Raw genomic sequence first — 20,660 nt, 5'->3', positions numbered from 1 at the left:
TAGTATTAGAAAATGGCTTCGGCACGGGATGGGAAACAGAGGCCTGGTCCCAGGCGGTGCGGGAATGTTTACAACTAATGACTGGATGAAAGGATTTTTCTACCTACTGTAATGACAGGCAAAATAGGATTTGCTTTCCCTGAGATGGAGAATAATGGCTATGTTAACTCTGCCTTTCCTTTTTCTTTCTCTCCCTAAATGAAATGCTCTTTTGTAAAGAAAATCACATCTATTTTCTTCTGTGTAGTGGAGGGAGCGTGCGGATTTAACTCCTTGGGAGCGTTGGGGTTTTGGAGGGAAGGAGGTGGATGAGGGTTTGTGGGTGGCCTCTCTGGCCAGCCCCTCATCACCTGTCACAGATTTCGTGCCAGGGAAAGATTTTTTTAGTAGCACTTATGCTCTTGATTAATGTTAAAATCTGTTGAGAGATGAAAGAAAAGGAGCTCAATGCCTTAAAAACGTAACACAGACAGTTTTTACTTTAATATTTCAGCTGCTGCACATTAGAATGTCACAAAAGGTGAGGGTGGAGGGACAGGTGTCTGCAGACACTCGAAAATGGGGAGGCAACACATAGGAAGAAGCTGCTGCTCTCCTGTTGTGACTGTACACACACAGCTGCAGGGATTGTAAATGGAGCTAATTAATTTCATCTGCACATGGGATGGTGTTGGCTCTGCAGTAGCTGCAGGTACAAAAACCTGCCAGGAATTTGTTATCTTTTCAAGAACAAAATCCTCTGATGCTTTGGAGAACAGCACACAAAGGTGTGTGGACAGTTTGAACCTCCTTCCTCTCCATGTCAGTTCACAGATAAGATAAACTTTGTTATCCACACCCAGTCTGCCATGCAAATTGCCAATATCTCCAAACTTGGATCACTTTTATTAACCCCATCTTTAACTGCAGCAGGGTTATCTGAAAACCTGGCTGGCAGAGGAAAAAAGCAGAGTGCTGCAGGAAATTAATTCATGTCTTAAAGTTGCAGCAAAGTAGAAAACAAAAAGAAAAATATGAAAACAGCTAATTCAGCCTGGTAATGGTTAAATTCTGCCTTGCTGAGACCTCAACCTTTTCTGCTGTGTGTGGCATTTCACTGATTTCATGTTCTTTTCTCCTGTCCGTTTGTGTCCCCTGTTTTATACTTTTATAATTTGTTCTTTTGGCACTGAGGCCACCCCTGCTTTGTACCCAGCACGGGGACACCTTCCCCATGGCCTGGAGCTCCAAGGTGTTAGAGGGACACAGGTGGTGAGAACATTGACCAGCATGGATTAATCCTCATGGGCAAAAGAGATCCTGCACCCACAACAGGGTCCTGGCACCTTGTGAGGTGCTGCCTGTGAGATGTTGGGTGGTCTCAGCTCCCATGTGCATCCATGAAAACTCGAGGCATTCGGCATCACGCAGGGTCAGATCCTGACTATTTTGAGGCTTTTTTTGTTGTTATGGAGCCCCATGATGAGACACCATCTGTAATTTGTGGTCAGTGGGGATGCAGGAAGAAAAATGACAAATTAGAAGCACAAGATGCTGTAAGATGAATGAACTACCTGAGAAAGAATGTGTGTCAGCCTGCAATTTATGAGGATAAAGCATCAGAGCTGACAATCTATTATCAGACATCAGATGAAGCCTAAAATTTTGGATTTAGATTTGAATAGCCCCAAACACAGGCAGGAGATGGATTGGTAGGCTGATATTCAGCGATTTCATTTGGCCCCTCTTGAAGAAAAAACAAATAGGGATTTCTTTCAAACCATGGCTCTTGATTTAGTTTCAGATGCCAATCACTTGGCATCTTCAAAACTCTTTGGAAAAAGTGTTTTGGTTCAGCTGCATCTCAGCATAATAATCCTTTCAGAAGTGTCTGCTCAGACACTGGATATTATTCCTGATATTTTGGTGCCGTCCTGCATCACCTGTACCCACCTGGATGAGGATGGTGCCCGGGTGGCTCCTCTGGAGGCTGAAGAGCCCCAGCTCCCTCAGCCTTTCCTGGGCAGGGAGATGCTCCAGCCCTTCAGCGTCTTTGTCACTGGACCTGCTCCAGGAGCTCCAGGTCTCTCTTGTGTTGAGGAGCCCAAAAGTGGCCATAGCATTCCAAACTTCCCAGCCCTCTGCCCGGCTCAGCACAGCAGGGTGGGACTGACCCTTGGGGATTGCTGGGGAAGCTCCCAGAGTGTTTCACGTAACTGCACGCCGCAGGATTTGCTGGAAAAGATGAACACTTCCTCTCAGTCGTGGTCTCACCAGATGCTGGCACACTCAGGTGCAGCTGAATGGTCAATCCAACGTTATTGTTTAAAGGAATGCCCAGTCTGGGAAGCAGAAGGAAATTCTGTTGTTGTCTTTTATATATTCTCCTGCAATTAAAAAGGAAAAAAGAAAAAAGCCAACCCAAAAGACCTGTCCAAGTCTTGCTAGGAAGGCTTTTGGCACCTCTGGGTTCTGCTGCCCTTGTTCTCCCTCTGCATCCCCGGAGCACTCATCTGTGTCTCAAAGATTTGCAAAATAACCAATATGTAACAGGTGAATTATTTTCATGAGGATAATGAATGATATATTTGTCTTTGTAACACACCAGCTCTGCTCCTGATTTTTGTAACAAGTCTCTTTCCTAATACAAATATCCCCAAAGCGAGCGAGATGATTTCAGTAATTTGAGAATGGAATGTATTCCATGAAAGTTAATAATATGGTGCTTCCCAGAAGTAAGACAAATATAAAGACCTACAAACCAAATGATAGCACTTTTATTTTTATAGATGAAAAATCCCAGGTAAAGCTTCTTTAAATTACCAAAATGTATAAACAAATCCTTTGTAATAAAAGCAGTAATTTATGCCGTAATGAAATTTGTCACGTAGTTTCTTTTGAGTTATTTAAAAGGATTAATTTGTAGATGCAGGCTGATAGATCCACGGTGCCTCTCTGCAGGAATTGTGTTTTTTTCCAGAAGTGGATCAAAACCACAGTGGAAGAGGGAGCAAGGAACCTGTCCTTACTCAAGCTGTCCCTGGCTGTGGTGGCAGTCACAAGCCATGCAAAGCAGGTGGTCAAATGCATGCAAAATTCTGCTTGGGCAGTATCAGAAGTAATAAATGTGGTAAGGCAGAATAAATATGCAAAATATAGTACTTTAACCTAATAACATGACCACTTGCAAGCTTTAGCATAACACTGAAAATCACTAATGGAGCCCTGTGCAGATTTGCACGATACAAGCAGTCAAGAATCATGCATAATGGAACAGTGCAACAGCTAACAGCAGATTCGCACAAGATAATTTAAACTTGTTTGTATGGAAATGAAGAACTGATCTTTGAAGTGGTCCTTAATGAGATTCTGCTTGATCCTCTCTGTATCCGGAGAAAGTCTTCCGTTTTCCTTCTGCATCCGGCTCGTGTTGCTGGGGTGCACAAAAAGGACTCCTGTAAATTATGAATGCCAATTTGCATCTGCATTGTTAGGTGAGAACCCAGGGCTGCCACGCAGCCGTGCAGAAGTGTTATTAAAAGTTCTCTGTGTTGGTAGGGCACCCCTGCACGGACAGTAACCCAGCTCAGCGTTCCTGGCCAGCGTGGTGGGGTCTTGACCATACTTCATGCAAACAAATCCAAAGGGGTTGTAATAAAATGGGATTTTGGATTTAAAATACAGGAGAGGTTGTAGCAAGGTGGGAGTCGGGCTCTGCTCCCAGGGAACAGGGACAGGAGGAGAGGGAATGGCCTCAGGGCTCAGGGTGGGCACCAGCAGGAGTTTCCCCATGGAAAGGGTGGGCAGGAACTGGAACTGCCCAGGGAGGTTTGGAGTGCCCATTCTGGAGGTGTCCAAGGAATTCCTGGAGGTGGCACTCAGTGCTCTGGGCTGGGGACAGGGTGGGGATCAGGAACAGCTTGGGCTGGATGATCCTGGAGGTCTTTTCCAACCTCAATGATTGTGTGATTCTGTGATCTCGCTTATATGTTCTACAGCAGAACAAGTGTGAGGAATTTTGGTCTTTTTTGTCTTTTTTTATGGACTTTTGCCTTCCCACTCACACGCCTGGGCACTGCAGCACCCCGAACAGAATCGTGCAGTTCATTGCCAAAGCTGTAAACCCCCACTCCAAGAGGGCTGGAAGGCAGACGCTGTGCTCGTGCATCTTGGAATATCTTAAAGCACCACCAAGCTTCTGAGCAAACTCCCCCGTAGCCCGTCAGGAAACACTGCTGAGTGATCAGCCTTCCCAACCCTCTGCGAGCTCTGAAAGCGTCCATCTGGCAAACGAGCCTTTGTTTGTGCTTTTGAAAGGCAGAGGGAAAACATTCCGTTGGTTTTTTCTGTCTGTTTGTTTGTTTGCACAGCTCAGGAGATTAAGGACGACTTATTTAAAGTTAATGATTCTGTTCCCAAGAGGGGAAAACACCTTTCTGCGAGCCACAGGTCCCCTCAGCTATTTTTGTCTCTGATGGGACATTTTTGCCTTCAAAGGAAGCAACCACTGTAAATACCTTCAGATGACTGAGCCTCCCAACCTGCTGCTTGCTGACTCTCAGAATTCCGTTTGAAAAGGCAAATTCTCCGTAATGAACAGAGCGAGGAGCAGGGTTTGTTGTGGTTCCATTGTAGGGGTTCACATGAGGCCACGGTAAACCAGGGTGTTAAGTGACTCGAGAAAGAGCAGCCTGGAAATCTTCCTGCTTGTAAGAGCCGCACAAAGCAGTGCACAGGACTTGCTCAGAGGCACAGGAATAGCTCCTGGACAATTTCCTGCTGGTGAGCCCATTGTCCAGCCAGGGTCACCCTGAAAGGCCTCCAGCTGCTCCAATCCTGTCTCAGCTCTCTTTTCTGACCTTGAGAGCTGGTGTGGGGAGATTTAACAAATATCCCTCAACTTAAAAGAGGTGTTTGATGGCTAAACATATGAACTCATGGAAAAAACCTGCTGGAAAGAATACTTGGCTTTCAGGAAGATACGTTATGAGATCTGGAGCACCTTTGGCAGGAGCAGTGGGGGTGCAGCAGCCAGCAGGATCCTTGCTCCATGTTCCCATGGCTTTAAATGATCCCTGTTCTCCTGTGGGATTCATCCCCGATTTCCTCAGGTTTGCTGTCACTGGTGCTTTCCCATCCCAGGATAAACTGCATTGGAAAAACTGCTGAGGATTCCTGGCTGAGACCTTTTTGTCTCTTTCCACAAACAACAGGGACCAAAGTTTGGTGTCCCATGTTTGCTTGTGTATGGCAAGGGCTGTCCCAAGATTAGCTTAGTCCCATTTTCCAAGGTCACGAGAGAAACCTTTTTCTAATGCTATTTAACTCCTATTTTGGCTTTACATGTAGGGTAAAAAAAAAAAAAAAGTGTTCACCAGAAAGAATTATCCATTAATTTTTCTTCTGGATCTCCCCACATAAGCAGGAGGACTGAAATGAAAATTGAGACGTCTGCTCTCCTCTTTTCTCAGGTTGAAGATGCTCATGGCTCTGTCTCATTAAGGCTGGGAAGTGTTAATGGGAGGTGTTAATATGTAAATCTGGTCCTAGCAAGGCTGAGGAGCAGGCTGTGGAATTGCAGCCTGGTTCCATGCCTGCAGTGTGCCATCTCTGGCAGGACAAATGAGGGGGCTGAGGAGATCCCACACCCGCCCCAGAGGTGTGGGAAGGGTCAGATTATGTTTTTAATTACTTCTTTCTCCTGGACTTGTAGAAAAGTAGAGTTTGTCCTCTTCCAGGGAATAGGATGAGAGGGAACAGCCTCAAGCTGTGCCAGGGAGGGTCAGGTTGGACATCAGGAGGAATTTCTCCATGGAAAGGGTGGCCAGGCTTTGGAAGGAGCTGTCCAGGGAGGGTTGGAGTGCCCATCCCTGGAGGTGTCCCTGGAGGAGGCACTCAGGGCTCTGGGCTGGGGACAGGGTGGGGATGGGGAACGGGTCAGACTCGATGGGCTGGGATTTAGGATGGAAATCATTTTTCATCCTAAATGATGGTGTGATTCCTCTCTACTGAAGCATCCAAAATAGTCTTCCATACCTAAAAATGCAGGACTGATGACTTCTGTGATTGTTAAAATAGGTTTGAAATAACCCTTAGAATCAAACTTGCAAAGTCCTATAAAATCGAGACTGAAAACGATGCTTGAGAAGTGCCCGATCAGGGGTGAATCATGGAAAGATAAAAAGTGACCCAGGGAGGAGGGAGATGTGAGCAGGCCCTGGCTGGAGCTGTGTCCCTGAGCAGTGCCTTGCCCTGGCAGGCAGGGAGGAGCTGCTGCAGGTGCTGGGGGGCTCCAGCAGCACTCACAGCCCCACAGAGCCCGGCTGGTTCAGGACCTGCACTGCCTGATCACTGGTACTCTTACAACAAATAAAACATTTTAATATGAGCAGTCACTGAATGTTTACTGTATCATATTGCTGGGAGCTGAATGTGTGCCAAATGCTATAACAGAAGGGAGCATATGAACTCCAGAATGATGACACTAATAAGGAAATTACAAAAGGCCCAACAAATGGCATTTGTGTTAAATCAATAATGCTCTGTTTGTTATTTTTTATTCTAATCTTTCTTCTAAAAAAAAAAATTATCTTTCCAAACAGTTGGCAATTCCCATTCTTGTTCTTCTTCCTGAACATAATTAAAAACATGTTGTGGCGTCTACTTAAGACATCAACTTTCCCAAGCCTGTCTTGTCCACTGCGTTTTAAACAAAGACACTTGTTTTGGCATTGTGCCCTTAATTAATCATTTGAGACTTTATTGCTGTACAAAAAATGTCTTTGTTTAATGATTCATCACAAGCCCAGTTTCTGCAGAACTTAATCAACTACAGAACCAACTTTCTGATCAGCTTGAAGTAAAAGGGAAAAAAGGCCAAGACTGCTTTTGGTGTGTTGTTTTGGTAAAGAAGCATTTGTTCAAGGCACACCAATATTCTGGGCTGTGCAAGGTTTAAAACTGCAGCGACCAGCCTGGTCACTTAGGCTGGCATTTCAGGAGAATCCTGGCATTTCTGGAAAAGCAGGATCCTTGCAGTCCTGGCTGCGCTGTGCAGTGCAGAGCCTGGCACCAGGCAGCTTCTTGTGGAGAGGCACTCCAGGTTTGAAGAGAAATTTGCAATGTAAAGTTTGGTGTGATAGGAAAGCCATGGTGAACATGGCTGGATTTATGAAATGCAGAAGGTATTTTTCCACTGATTTTGTGGTTTTTTCTGCCTCTTTTTCCCTCGCTTTTTTTTTTCTTTTTTTTTCCTTTTTTTTTTTGTTTGGTTTTGTTGCTTGTTTTTTGTTCCTTTAATCACATAACATTCTTCCATTTAACTTTCACTTTAATTCTCATATGGCTACAACCAAACTTTTGTTCTAGCAGCAGATTTGCACAACAAATGAGTTTCCCATAGGACAATACAGGAGAGTCTTAATTTTTCTGTGATTGTTTTGTTCTTCCTTTTGATTTGGAACAAAAAGATCACAGCTAAGGAGCTCAAGTCCCTAAATGACACAGAAGAACAGCTGTGCTTTAGTGACCAGGAGCAGGGCCTGGCCCTTGGAGCACTTTGCAGGATCCATCCCTGCTCCAGCATGGATTTCCCAGCTGAAGCACACACAGATTCGAGCTGATAGCCTTTGCCTCGTGGTGCAATCCATCACGTGCAGCTGAGGTGCAGTTACATGACTGACATCTGACAGACACACATTTGATAGCTCAATTATTCCAGGCATAGGAGCCAAAGCTCCTCTGAATTTTACTTCGAGTTGTCAGAATTGCACCAAGTACCCCCAAGACCATCTCTTTTTTATTATTATTTATTTTCTTTCCTTTCCTTTTTTTTTCTTTTTCTTTTTTTTTTTTTTTTGAAATTAAGTTTTTCAGTATATTGGTAAAAATATACAATCCCCAATTCTCTAAGCAACTGCACACAGCTTGCACTGTGTCAAAACATGCCTATATTGAGTAAATATATTATTACTCTATGTTAATGTGTGTTATGTAACGGTCATCTATATTAATGTATTCTCCATGTAAGATAATAGCATTCATTTGCTTGAGTTTGTAGCTTCTGCTGCTCTCTACACTTGGATTTTTACTGCAGAATTTCCTCTTTCAGGTCAGGCAGGAAAGTCTCAATTTAACAGGCAATGCCAGTCTGCCCTGCCATGAGTTGTGCCAGTCCACGCTGCCCCGCTCAGGGGAGGTTTTGGGTTCTGTGCTCATTGTCACGTCTGTGTCCAGAAGGTTTTCAGGCATAAATAATCTGTGCAGGGTCCCTGCAAGACAACAAAACAGCAAGACCCTTCCGTCTGTGATCATCTTTTGGGTCCAGGAGTCCCAAAGCCCAGCCCTTGGCAGCCACGGGAGCTGCTCCCCCCAGGGCAGAGCTGACCCTTCCTCGCAGCAGCATCGACTCTGGGCAGAGATCTCTCCAAGCTGGCTGCTGCTCGTTTGCCTTGGCTGATTTGGATGGTGGGTGAGGCGACAGAGGGCAGGCACAGGGTCAGCCTGACCTGCAGGGCCAGCCCCAGCAGAGCTCACCTTGTGCAGCCTCAGCAGGGGCTGAGCCCTGAGGGAATCGAGATCCTTACAGCGCCAAAGCTCGTTCACCTTGGCAACATTTCCTTGGGTTTTTGGCTGAGCACAGTGAGCAGCCAGAACTTTATTAACAGCTGGCTCCTGGCAGCAGAGGCTCGCTGGGGTGGCAGCAGGTGGTGGTTGTCCCCTCCAGGGAAGCCTCTTGCAATCACTGGACACATCCTCTGGCCAGATCACCAGGGCTGCTTTTCTTTGCTACTTGGCAGCTGCAAAAACAGAACTCAGCTGTAAAAAATACGAATCTCTTGTCTGTTTGGCAAGGCCTCAGTGGATTTGGAGTGTGTGTGTGTCTAGGCAGGACCAAAGCAAGCTCGGTGAGCAGCCTGGTGTGGGCACGTTTGCCTTCACAGATACTCTCAGACATTCCCAAGTGCTGGATGCCTGGCTGAAGGGAAGGTGAGTGGCTGTGGCTAACAGGGTGCTGACACTCAGGCTGTGCTCTCAGCCCAAAACAAGGCACGCTGGCGTTGTGCTGCCCTGGCTTTGAGAGCAGAGCAGGAGCAGAGCCCTGATGGGAGTGTTGTGCTCGGGTCACTTGGCAATGCCCGGCTTTCCATCACCCATCTCAAACAATTCTGTGTGCAAAAGTCACTTTTGGGAATTATGAGGAGAGGAGCTCAGCCACAGAGAGATGGATTCTGATTTTTCTTTTTCTCCCCATTTGGATGATTTAGGACTGTACCATAAGCATCACTGCATGGCTGCTGGATAATGCATGTCATTAATTTGGCACATACTATTGCTCTATTTATGTAATATCTCATACCTTTTGTAGAGCTTTATATTCAGAGGGCCACCATACAAATAGCAGAGCCTCAGGTCTGCCCCTGCCACTTCATTTCCTCCTGAGCACTAGAAGAGAAGCTCAAGAACTCCTGAATCACTGCTTTCCTTGTGCTGTCTCCACAATCAGCCCTTCAGCTGGTCCCTACTAGTATGGGGACAGCTAATGATTAAATCCTAACTCTTTGGAGCTAAATAAATGAGGGAAAGTGATATAATTAAAGCAGAGAGGTGCCTGACTTTTCATCCTCCCTAGAAGTTGCCAAGTGGCCTGCACAGGTCTCTCTTTTTGTGCCAGAGTTTTTAATTTCAGCCACTTCGCCTTGCAGGAAGGGACCTGCTCCTCTGTTTATCAGGGCCCAGGCACATTCTCCACTTGATAGAAATAGCTGAGAGGATCCATAGCATTAACTGGTGGAAAAAGTGTTAGGAGTTGAGGATTTGCAAGTCTGGACCTTTTTACAAAAATCCAGCATGTAAAGAGAGAGGAGAGTGAGAATCCCACAGGGAAGAAGTCGGAAAATTGAAGTGATTAAGAAAATAAAAAAGAAGTTTATCTGGGAGTGAAAGTGCAGACAGAAGAGTGACCCCGTGAGTGGAGTTCACTTGGGAAACAAGGAGCTGAGCTTTGGTTTCCTCCTCCTGGTGTTTTACTCTGCATTAGCACCACAGGATCAGTGCTGGCTGGTGCAGGGGTTTATTCAGGGGTTTCTTCAGGAGGAGGCCAAGCCTGGGGACAGGGATGTGGCCGTGTCTCCTGTGCTGAATGACAGCTGAGTGTGATCAGGTGCTGCTGGAGCTCCCCTGGCCCTCCCACACTCGCCCAGCCTGTGCTTTGTCAGGCTCTCTGCTGCACCCGTGGTGATGTGCACTAGGAAAGGTTGTTGCTAAGTGACATGACAACTGCAAAGTGCTTTTCAATTCCTCTTTCTGTTTGCTACTCCCACCCTCCACACTCATCCTGCATGGAGAGTTTGCTGCTGGAACATCCCTGTCTGGCAGCAAGCGCTGTGTGACAAAGCTCCAGCTCTCACTTCTCACTGAAGAGGTACCAAAGCTTCTGCTGCTGCCCCAGTGCTTCCACGAGTTGGAAACTTGGGTTTGGCCAAAGATTGTTCCCATTTTAATTTGCTCGTGTGTAAATCTGGGGGATTGAGAGTGCACTCTGGAAGGGGTTTGGTGGCACCTTGCCCATGCCATATAGCAGCTGCTCTCAGCCCTTCCGAGCTGTGTCACTCAGCCCTGCAAACACAAAACACAGCCCAGGACAAAGGTTTGACTCTGCTAAAGCTGCTCTTGCTGCTTTTCCCTGCTGTGGGTAGCTGCCATGGGCTGGCCAGCACCAGGTTGTGCTGCAGTGGAAGATCTCTGTTTCCAAACCCTGCTGGTAGCCCAAGACTCCATCACTGAAGCTGATCTCAGCTTATTTCATCTACTGGCTCCATGTTGTTTAATAACAACAAAAAAAAAAAAAACCCAACCAAACTTCAAACAAGCAGATTCTTTGAACTGTACCTCTTGGAGTAATCTTTGTGCTGCTTACATCTCCCTGCCTTGAGCGTCCTTGGCCAAAGCATCTCCTTTTGCTCCGTGCCAGTCAGTGACTCTCAGGTGTGATGGGCCCTGTCAGGAAACCAGTGAGAGGAGAACAGTAAATTGAATTACAGGGCTTGTGCATCTGCCTGTCCTGGGCCCCTCTCTGTTCCACACCTAGGTGAAGTCACAGTTTCTTGCCGTGCAGAATTTGTGAGTGAAAGGCTGGAACGATACCTGAGCTGTCTCTTCTTTACCACATTTAAAAGGTCATAAAAGGAGAGTCAGTTTGAAAATCCTGCTGCTGAAGAAAGCCTCGGCACTGAAATAAATCCCAAGCATGATATTTCTTTTTTCAGTCTGGGAGGAGGGGAGCTGCTAGAAAAAAAATGTGAGCTCAACTATTAGCTTTCCACTTGTAAAACTTCATATATCACTAAATATATTGCCCGTAGAGGACAGAAGTTGTTAAGATGGAGAAGAATTTTGAAGATGGATGAATGACAAAGACAAATGAAGATTTTTATTTTAGCAGAAGTTTCCAAGTGCTGTCTCTGGGTTGGGAGGGTACTGTTAATAAAGTACACTTGACATATAACTGTTCAAGTTCCTGAGAAACAGCTTTGCTTTAAAGTTCGGTGGAGGATCAAAAAGAGTGAATTCTCTGTTTTTCTCTATAAAAAAGAAAAAGAAAGCCCTGAAAAAGGATAGGTTTTTTTGGGAAACTGCATCTATGCCTTTTGTCTTTTCTTCTCTTTGTGGTCCAGAGACAGTGCGTTGACTGACTTCTTCAGAAAGGAGATCAGTGAAATTGTCAGTTGATTACTTCTCCTTGATTAGCATTTATAAGAGCCCTGTGATACATTATTTGCATTCCTATTTAGCCGTGATTTTTGTGGGGCAGCAATGATTAAACTTGTCACAGGGCCTGATTGACAGGGTCAGATCTTCACTTTCTACTCTTTTGAAATTAAAAACAAATGTGTCAGCTCCCTTCATGGGCCGCAGCGCTGTGAAGCTTGCTTGCCTTGTCATCGCAGATAGGTCAGGAATGTTTTAATTTTAGGGATGGATTCTGCTTGTCAAGCAGAGTGTGATGGCGTGTAGTTCTGGAGATGAGATGTGAAGGGTGTAAAACAAAGAATGGAAAGAACAAAGACAAAGACACTCACATTATTAGACAGATTTAATTAGTCTGAATGGATATTATGCTAGATGAAGCAGTGAGCTGTGAAATTAACCCTTGATTACGGATTGGCGGATCGTGCTCATAAAGGGAATCAAACCTTGGTGAATGGGAAAGAGGTGCTGTCCTACCCTCCCAGCCTCCATCCCCACGACCCCTTCCCGAGTCCAGGAGGGGGTGGAAAGCTTTGAAGGAGAAGCTGTTGTTGGCGGCATTTGGGAAGTTGGGGCAGCGTCTCCCTTTCTCCCGAGCGCTGAGGCTGGCCTGCCCACGGAGCTGCAAAAGCAGCAGGGAGGGAGCTTCTGCAGGAAGGATGGTGAGTAATGACTCCCAGCGAGTGCAGCCCTGCCCTGTGAGCAGCACAGAGCCCAGGTCCCCTCTGGAGACACATCCCCACCTCCCTTCCCACCACTGCCATGCAGGTTTGGCATTTCTGCTTGAAAACGTATTTTGTTATGATAAGCTGTGAGGTAAGGTGAAATTACTCACCCCTAGGTGAGGATTCAGGCTGGCTGAATCAGAAAGGCTGGTCTGTCCCACCTCTAAAATCAATGCCATGATGTCCCAAAGATGAGGCAGTGTGGGGGAGCAGGGCAGTGACAGTCCAGAGGGTGCTGCGTTTGAGCATCCAGCGCTCTGCAGAAGAGGCACTCCAGCCTTTTGTGTGCTTCTCATCAGCATTCCCAGAGCTCTGTATCAAGAACTCCTCTAATTAGCACCACTGCAAGGGAGGAAAACAAATAGAAAATACAGTGTTACCCTCTTGTTAGTTCCTTGTCATTTCTTCCAAGTTGTTCAGCTAATGGAGTAATCAGCCTTTCTGTTAAAAAAGAGGGGAAAAAAGCCAAAGGGCGTTAGGTGCCCTGATCTGCCAGTAGGTGTGAGGCCCCTGCTTCCCTCTGGCACATTTGGAAGGCTCCGTTTCAGTGCAGATTTGCATGCCAGAGATGTGAGATTGAAAAGGAGTGAGACATGAAAACAAGTTGGGTCAAAGACTGCCTGGAAATGGTGGCTGGTGACTTCCTGAACAGCAGACCCACCTCTAGAGTCGAGCCTCTGTGGGCTCTGTGCTATCTCTCACACCATTTTTGTGTATCTGATAGCAAGAATTCTCATTTTTACTTAACATTTAGCAGCATTTAAGTAGTGTCTCTGCGTGGAGTGAAAAAACCCTTTGATTAAAGACCTACAGAAGATTAATGAAAGTCATTATCTTTATATGATAGCAGAGAGTTACTACCCACAGAATAAAAGGAATTTCTGCCTGCACATCTTTTCTGCCCTGGTTCCCCCATCTCTTTTCATACCCTGAAAGAGAAGAGGCAGCATGGGAAGGTGATGAGGGAATAGGACATGACACAAATCCCATTGAGAAGCCTACTGCTGAATCTCTGTTGGTGTTAGAACAAGTCACTGTGCCATTCTCCAGATGAAAATTATTATTTAAGGACAAAAGCCTAGTACTTATCATGAAACCTGAAGACACAGACTAGTTCTTAGGCAGAAAAGCCTTGTCATTGAACTGGTGTTTATGTGAGCAGTCACACATTAGTGTTGCTGCTTTCGGGAGCTTTTCATCAGAGTCTTTATTGTTACAGACCTATTGAGCTGTTCCTCAGTTGCTGGGAATCAGCAGAACTCTCCTGAAATTAATGGTGCTACACAGTTTTACATCAGCTGAGGATCTGGCTCTTAATTTCTGGCTCTTGATAATTATTCAGCTGAACTCTTCCAGTACAGGCCAAACCTTCTGAGAAGGATCTGCCCTACAGGCCCAACACTGAACTCTTGGTCTCCTCAGTCCCCAGCCTGGAAGACCAAGTGGGTGACAGATTAATTTAATTAAACAGTTTTCAAGTAATGATTTGACTTCAGTAGCTTTTGCAATCTCTGCTGGTTACCTGCAGCAGTGCTCAGGGATCTGGACAGGCTGCTGGCCCGTGTTGTTAAAAGAGAACAAAACACATGAAATACTGGAAAATAAATGCCAGTGAGAGGGAAATCTCTGTACCTGTCTGTGTATTTACAGAGATGCAGGTGAGGTTGGGGTTTCTTTGTTTTGCCACTTGCCACAGCTGTCTCTCTTGTGGCTCCCACAGCCTCACCATGGCTGATCCTGTCACCGTGCTGCTCCTCCTGCTCACTGCAGAGAGACAGACTTCAGCTCCTGCATTCAGCCCCCATGAAAACCATCAGCAGACAAAAGGGATCCAGAGGAGAGGTTTGGACAGAGCCATTCCGTGCAGAGACTGTTGAGTAAATGCTCCAGACAGCCCTACAGCGTTGGAGGCGCTCCTTCAGTGAGGAACAATGAGCACTCAGGGGTGGAATACAATGCACATTGCCTGGGATGCTCCCTTTGCCATCCCCATCCTGCTGCTCCTGAGCAGAGCCCAAGGAGCAGTGCTGGGAGCACCAGCCCCATTTCCAGGGGCATTTCTGCCTCACTGCTGTGCCCTGAGCAGGAGGAACTCTGCTTAAACCTGGGAATTAACTCTGGTGTAAAACAGGAGCGAGCACAGCAGGCTCTTCCCCCAAATGTGAGCTCAAACTCACAATTCTGCCTCTCAAATGCAGCAAATACTTCCTAATTACCCACACGGGATCCTGGCTCACCTGGCTCAGGTTTGCAGCCCTGTTTCTCCTCACTGCCTGGATTCCAAGAGCAGGAGCAGCGCCGTGCCCCCCGCCCTCCCTTTATTTCTCCCACGGAATTGTTTCGGCGCTAGCTTGGTGTGTCAGCTTGTAAGTCTATAAAACAGTTTTCTACCAGCTGGAAATCCAACATGCTACATGAATACATAACAGTGCCTAACCAAGAAGGTTTGTAATTCAGTAATTAGCTGTAATTAATGAACACAAAGTGAAGACTCATTTACAGTTTAAATTATCACATTAGCTCCTGTCACCCTCTATGTACACAAAACAGCAGGAATTCAATTATTTTTATTCTTCAAAGCTAATTTAAAATTTAAGGAATGCCATTACATGAAATAATAGGTAGGAAATGTAATAGAAATCGCTGAGAACAGTTGGCCATCCTTAGAATGGGAGGAAAAAAATGCTATCAGTGATGATTTGGAAATGTTATTTCGTCTGTGAGCAGATGAAGGATTGAAATCTACACTCTTTTCAGTGTATTTAAAAGGAAAGCGAGTTTGGTGGTTGCTAAGTCTTTGTGCAGGAAGAGCATAATTGTGCATTGTGCATAATTGTAGAAGCAGTTGATACTGATAATGCTGTTGATAGCAACACGATGACAGCATGGAAATGCTCACACCATTATCTTTAATGGGGCTGAGCCGACTGCAGCAGCACCGAGCCCCTGGAATCCTCACCAATCTTACTTGGGAAACTTCAGCCTAGCAGGCCTTAAGTAATTGTCACTTTGCAATCTGCCTCCAGTTCGTGTGTGTACGTAGGGCTGTGTAAAACACTTTCATTGTGCTTTTAAACCCACCACGATGCTGCTCTCTGCAGCTGCCACTGATTATTTTTCCCCTCAAACAGTTCAATAGCAAGAGAATTCCAAACCCATCTTCTGATGCCACATATCTGCATTCCAGCCCTTCTTCTTTTTCTTTTTTTTTTTTTTTTTTGCTTTTTTTTTGTTCTTTATTTCTTCTTCAGCTCCCTTTTCATTTTAAATAGGCCACTGGAAGCTCCGGCGTCTAATTTTTCATAGGTGATCGACTGCTGAGTTGTGGGTTTATGTAGACAGAGGGAAGGTAGCGATAAGCCAAGAGAGAGGATTCTATTAGGGAAATGCAGCAGTAACTAATGAATCCTGCCAGTAATTGGGAAGGTGTAAGCCTCTGTAATATCCTAATGATAGTCATCCGTTGTGCGCATCCCCCGGCAGCGGCAGCGATCCCTCATCGGCTCCGTGATCTCAGACACTTAGCCATGCAAATCTTCCTGACAGGACTCTATGTCTTTGTCTCCCTAATTGGACAGTATAGAGTTGTTTATGGATATTGCAGACATTTAGACCTCAGTTGGAGGTTGTTCAAAAATCGTTAGCAAAGTTGCCTTAACAGCATTGTCAAATATTTATTCCCCTGTTTCAATATCTGTTTTTAACCCCGGCATGGTTGGAGAGAGAATTAACATTTCGAAGATAGAGCGTCTCCTTCCAGCCTCTGGTTGAGATTTTTATTAAGCCATTTTCTTGCAGAAAGAGAGAACAACAACAACAACAAAAAGAATCTACCAAAAGCCCTCATTCCTTAAGGATAAAACGTGAGATTGTAGGGCAAATGTGCTGATTTTTAATACCATTTCCATGGGGAAATATTAGGAATGCTGACAAAGGCAATTCCACTTCTAAAAATTACAGGAAGCTTATGGGGCAAAAATTCCAGTTTAGTGTAAGCCAAAATAAATGGAGAATATTCCCATTCACTACACCACTTCAAGTGAGAGCAGATTCAGGGCCTGGCTCAGATATATTAGAAAAACCATGGTTTTTTTCCTGGGTCAAGAGTTGAGGGGTTTAATTCTTGTCTCTAATCATCTCGTGGCAGTAGGTGGAAAGTAAGATATAATAAATACATCCCATGCTGTGCTTTACCAAAAGGAAATATTTTTTCTCCTAAAAATTCGATACTAGGGGGATTTCACATTTTTTGTGCCGTACACATTTCTGGTAGAGGGTTTGGGGTTTTCTGAGCACAAGGCAAAGTTGTACAGGCTCTTCCTGGGACCACGAACACCAGGAGGAAATCTGAGTTTAGGAGAGCAGGCTGGGGAGCAGAGGCAGAGGCCAGAGAAGCCACAAATGTTGGAATTTGTGAGGAAGATCAGCTGGATCAGGCAGCTGAATTCACAATCCCTGGGTCGTGGGCCATTTTCCTCAGGTTGTCCCACAAATCAAGGGGATTATTTGCCTCAGTGAAAGCAATCAGATCCCTCCTTTTTGTACCTACTAAATTAATCCTACAAAGAGTTAACTCCATATGGACTTCCATTGCCATCTTGTCTCCCAAGGCTGCTTATTCTACACTGCAGATATTTTATAAATATTAGATAGAAATATATATAAAACCAGAAGAAAAAAATATATGCAAGAATTTGCCTAAAATAATCATTTGGCTTTTTTTTTTTTTTTTTCAGCCAAGTCTTTACACAAATAGAGGGTGTGAAAGCTTCTGTTCATGGGAATATTTCTAGGAACAATTTCTGAAAGTATTAATTTGCGCCTGTCTGGCAACTATCTTGAAAGCTGTTTGTAGTTTTGGAAATTATTCAGCCAGGGAGCAGTAGAAATGACACATTATATCGTTGATTAATGTAGTAAAAAGCAAATTACTGAAGGGGGAATAATCAAAGCCATAGTTGCAGCAAATAGTTCCCTTATCTGATTTCTCTCGGGTTAGCCCAAAGTTTTAGGTACTTCCCACAATCAGACCCAAAAGATAAAGAAAGAAATTAAAGGAGAACTATTTGTAAAACAAGGGAAGGAATAGATTTTTTTTTTTTTTTGTGAAAAATTTCTGCATATTTGTTACAGTTCTTTAAGTAAGCTCCTATTTTTTTCAGTTTTTAGGTCTTTTTTATACAAAACTCCCTGTTCCCCTAAAGCAGTACTGACACCATCTGTAAACCCATCAGCTTTTCAGCCCTCTCCCTAAACTGCTGAGGAAAGAGTTGTGACTACAGAGAAAATTCCATCCAGTGAAGGTCAGAGAAGGCAGAGAACTGCCTGGATACAGAGCTGAATTATGGAATCCTGGAATCATTTTGGTTGGAAAAGCCCCCTCAGAGCTTGGGGTCCAACCATTCCCTGTCACTGCCAAGGCCGCCGTGTCCCCAAGTGCCACAAACCCATGGCTGTCAAATCCCTGCAGGGATGGGGATGCCACCCCTGCCAGAGCTGAGCAACCCTTTGGGGAAGAGATTGTTCCTAATATCCCACCCAAACCTCCTCTGGCACAGCTTGAGGCCGTTCCCCTGGTCCTGTCACTTGTTCCTTCCTCAGTTCCTGACCCATCCAAGCTCAGGATTTGCCATCCCTGAGCTCACTGGGGGGACAGGGGCTGTAGCAAGGTTGTCCCAGCTCTCAGATATCCCTTATTTTGAAGTGAATCCCTGTTTCCCACAGATTTGATGGATCCCTGGCTGCAGGGAACATCCCAGTCTCATCCCATTAGAGCCACCCAGCCTCTGAGGTCACCAGGTTTCCACTCCCGCTGCCCCAGGGTGGGCCAGGATCAACCTCTCTTTTCCCTGTGGAAGCCATCCTAAGGCAAACAGGCTCTGGATGTGCTTGCTAGAACCTTCTTCTCCAGAAAATGGATGTATTGGCATTTAGGGTATTTTTATAGACACACACTCACATATATATATTTAAAACCCCACCTTTACAAACTTATGTAGGTGCAGCAGCCCATGACACTGAATACAAGCTGCTGTGCAAAGCAATTGCCAAATGTTTACATAAACACATAAATAAGACAAATAATTCATTTTCATTATTCATATTTTCTGCTCTTTCTTCTCCTTTTTATTTATGCCTTAGACAATGGCTCCTGTAAATATTCTGATTAAAAAAACACCTGCAGTGGACAGAAAGATGATCCAAAAGCCCTGATAGAGAGCAATCCATGTTTCTTCTTTACAATCACTAACGAATCTTAACTTGAACCATGTTATGTTCCCAAGTGAGTGATAAGCAATGATTTATTATGAAGTGTCAGGAAATCAGAATGCCATACAGTGAGACATGAGCTAGTGGAAAATGTGTTCCCTGTTTCCCAGCCTCATTACTCAAAGATGCAGTGTCCCTTTCTCCAAGTCTAATTTACCTGGCTTTCCAAGGCACTCTGAGAGCAAAGGAAACGGCTCCAGGAGGGAAATACCTGATCCAGGCTGCGCCTCCACCTCGCAGCACCGCCCAACGCCGCCGAGTGACCGAGGAAAAGGGCCTGGAAATGCAGAGCTCCCCCTGTCTCAAACACTCCCAGCCCTAATGATGCTCCCCCCAAAAGCAATCGCTCAGGATTACAGCATCCTCTGCCTCATCAGTGCTGTCAGCGCCTGAAGAGGAAATAAACCAGGCGGCGCTGAGGAGACAAACGGATAAGTTTTCTTTATGCGTTAGAGTTTCTTCTGCTCTCTAATGATTCCCTTCTCCCCATGATCCTAATTCAAGTAACTGGCATGTGATATATTTTGTAGACAAATCAGCAGCAGAAGAGCATGTGCAGCTCTGGCACCGCGGAGCCCGTGATTTACGCGCCGCTCGCGCCCGTTCGCGTTTTAAGGTGGGAATTGGTGTTTTAAGAGCTTCCTCACAAAGGAAGGAGAAAGCAGCAGATCCCACACTGGTTTGCAGGAGCAGCCTCCACTCCTTCCCACAAATGCTCTCTGCGAAAAGAAACCCAAACAGGCAGAGTCTTAAAAATCTAACATTTTTCTGGATGTCTCTTTAAAGGCCCCGATCCTGGAAGCATTTGGGCTCAGTCAGATGTGGATGGAGGAAGGTGAATTTCCCTAGGGAAAAGCAGGGCCTGAGTGTGGCTCTGTTCTGCAGCAGCAGGCATGGAAGTGGGAGCCTTCCCAAGAAGGTTTGGCTTGGATGGTCTGGGCACAGCACAGAGCCATCAGAGGCACTGACACCTGAAATGATGAGCAATATTTTGTTGGAAAGGCAAAGCTTTTATTTAAACAACATTTTAAAATAATATTTTAAATATTTAAATAAAAAATAATAAAAAATATAAATATTTAAAATATTTTTTTAAATAATCTTATTATCCAAAAGCACGGATTTAACCACAGCAGATTGCTCAAACAGCTACCAATGGTAGCATTTTCTGTTTCAAAACATGATCCCCTTCTACTGTGATAAAATGGGAGAGAAGACCAACAAGTTAAACTGAACAGGATAAACTTAAGAACAAGGAATTTATGTCCTGCAATTTCTTTCACATGAAAAAAAAAAGAATCTCGTATCTAGGCATGTTACAACTAGTTCAGTCTGTCTTAAGGCAATGGTAGCTGTTGTTTTTCCTTGCAGAAAACGTGGATATCATCAGAAAAAAATTAACCAGAACTCATCCTTGTCTAAAAGGCTGAGAGACTCACGAATTTCAAAAAACTTTTTTTTTTCCTCTATAGAAAGGCTTTATAGAGAATCTTTGTGAAGTACAAACCAGAGAGTGGTTGTCTCCCAGCACTGACAATGTCTGCTGTTCCAGACGAGACGGTGTGTGATGTACCATCCTGAAATATTGTCAGCAAGCCTGCAAATATGAAGGCATTTTCATAGCAAGGCAGGGATGAAAGGGAAGAGCTTTGGGTTTGCTTTTTTGTTTTGCTTTGTTTCTTAGTCCTAATAAAATCTACCAGTGTGCTCTTAACTTCTCCCCTCCCGTTTTGTTCCGAGGAGAAAGGGAACATCATTCTCCTGTGAAAGTGTTCTGCAGAGAGGGAGGAGGTACAAATTCCCTGCTGGAGGGGTGTGCTGTAGCCAGGACGAGGTTTGTGTGATATTTAAGTAACTCAGAGTGCAGAGACAAATCAACATCTCCCCACTGTCAAGTGGCCTTTGCTGCCTCACAGTGAGTTGAGATATGTCAGTGTC

General features: G+C 45.0%; 1 protein-coding gene and 1 long non-coding RNA gene across 3 annotated transcripts in view; one reads left to right on the top strand and one right to left on the bottom strand.

The window, feature by feature from the left end:
* Positions 1-20,660, top strand: part of TSHZ2 (teashirt zinc finger homeobox 2) — a 210,316-nt gene that overhangs the window by 174,704 nt on the left and 14,952 nt on the right. The window lies entirely within an intron of this gene.
* LOC119710428 lies at positions 1,914-19,249 on the bottom strand. The gene is made up of 4 exons (XR_005259548.1): positions 18,880-19,249; positions 12,563-12,794; positions 10,870-10,977; positions 1,914-3,434 (listed from the first exon to the last, which is right to left on the bottom strand). It is a non-coding gene; the product is annotated as an uncharacterized LOC119710428 (long non-coding RNA).

Source organism: Motacilla alba, chromosome 20, assembly GCF_015832195.1.
Source record: "Motacilla alba alba isolate MOTALB_02 chromosome 20, Motacilla_alba_V1.0_pri, whole genome shotgun sequence".
Classification (NCBI taxonomy): Eukaryota; Metazoa; Chordata; class Aves; order Passeriformes; family Motacillidae; genus Motacilla; species Motacilla alba.
This window is presented reverse-complemented; position numbering and strand designations above follow the sequence as displayed.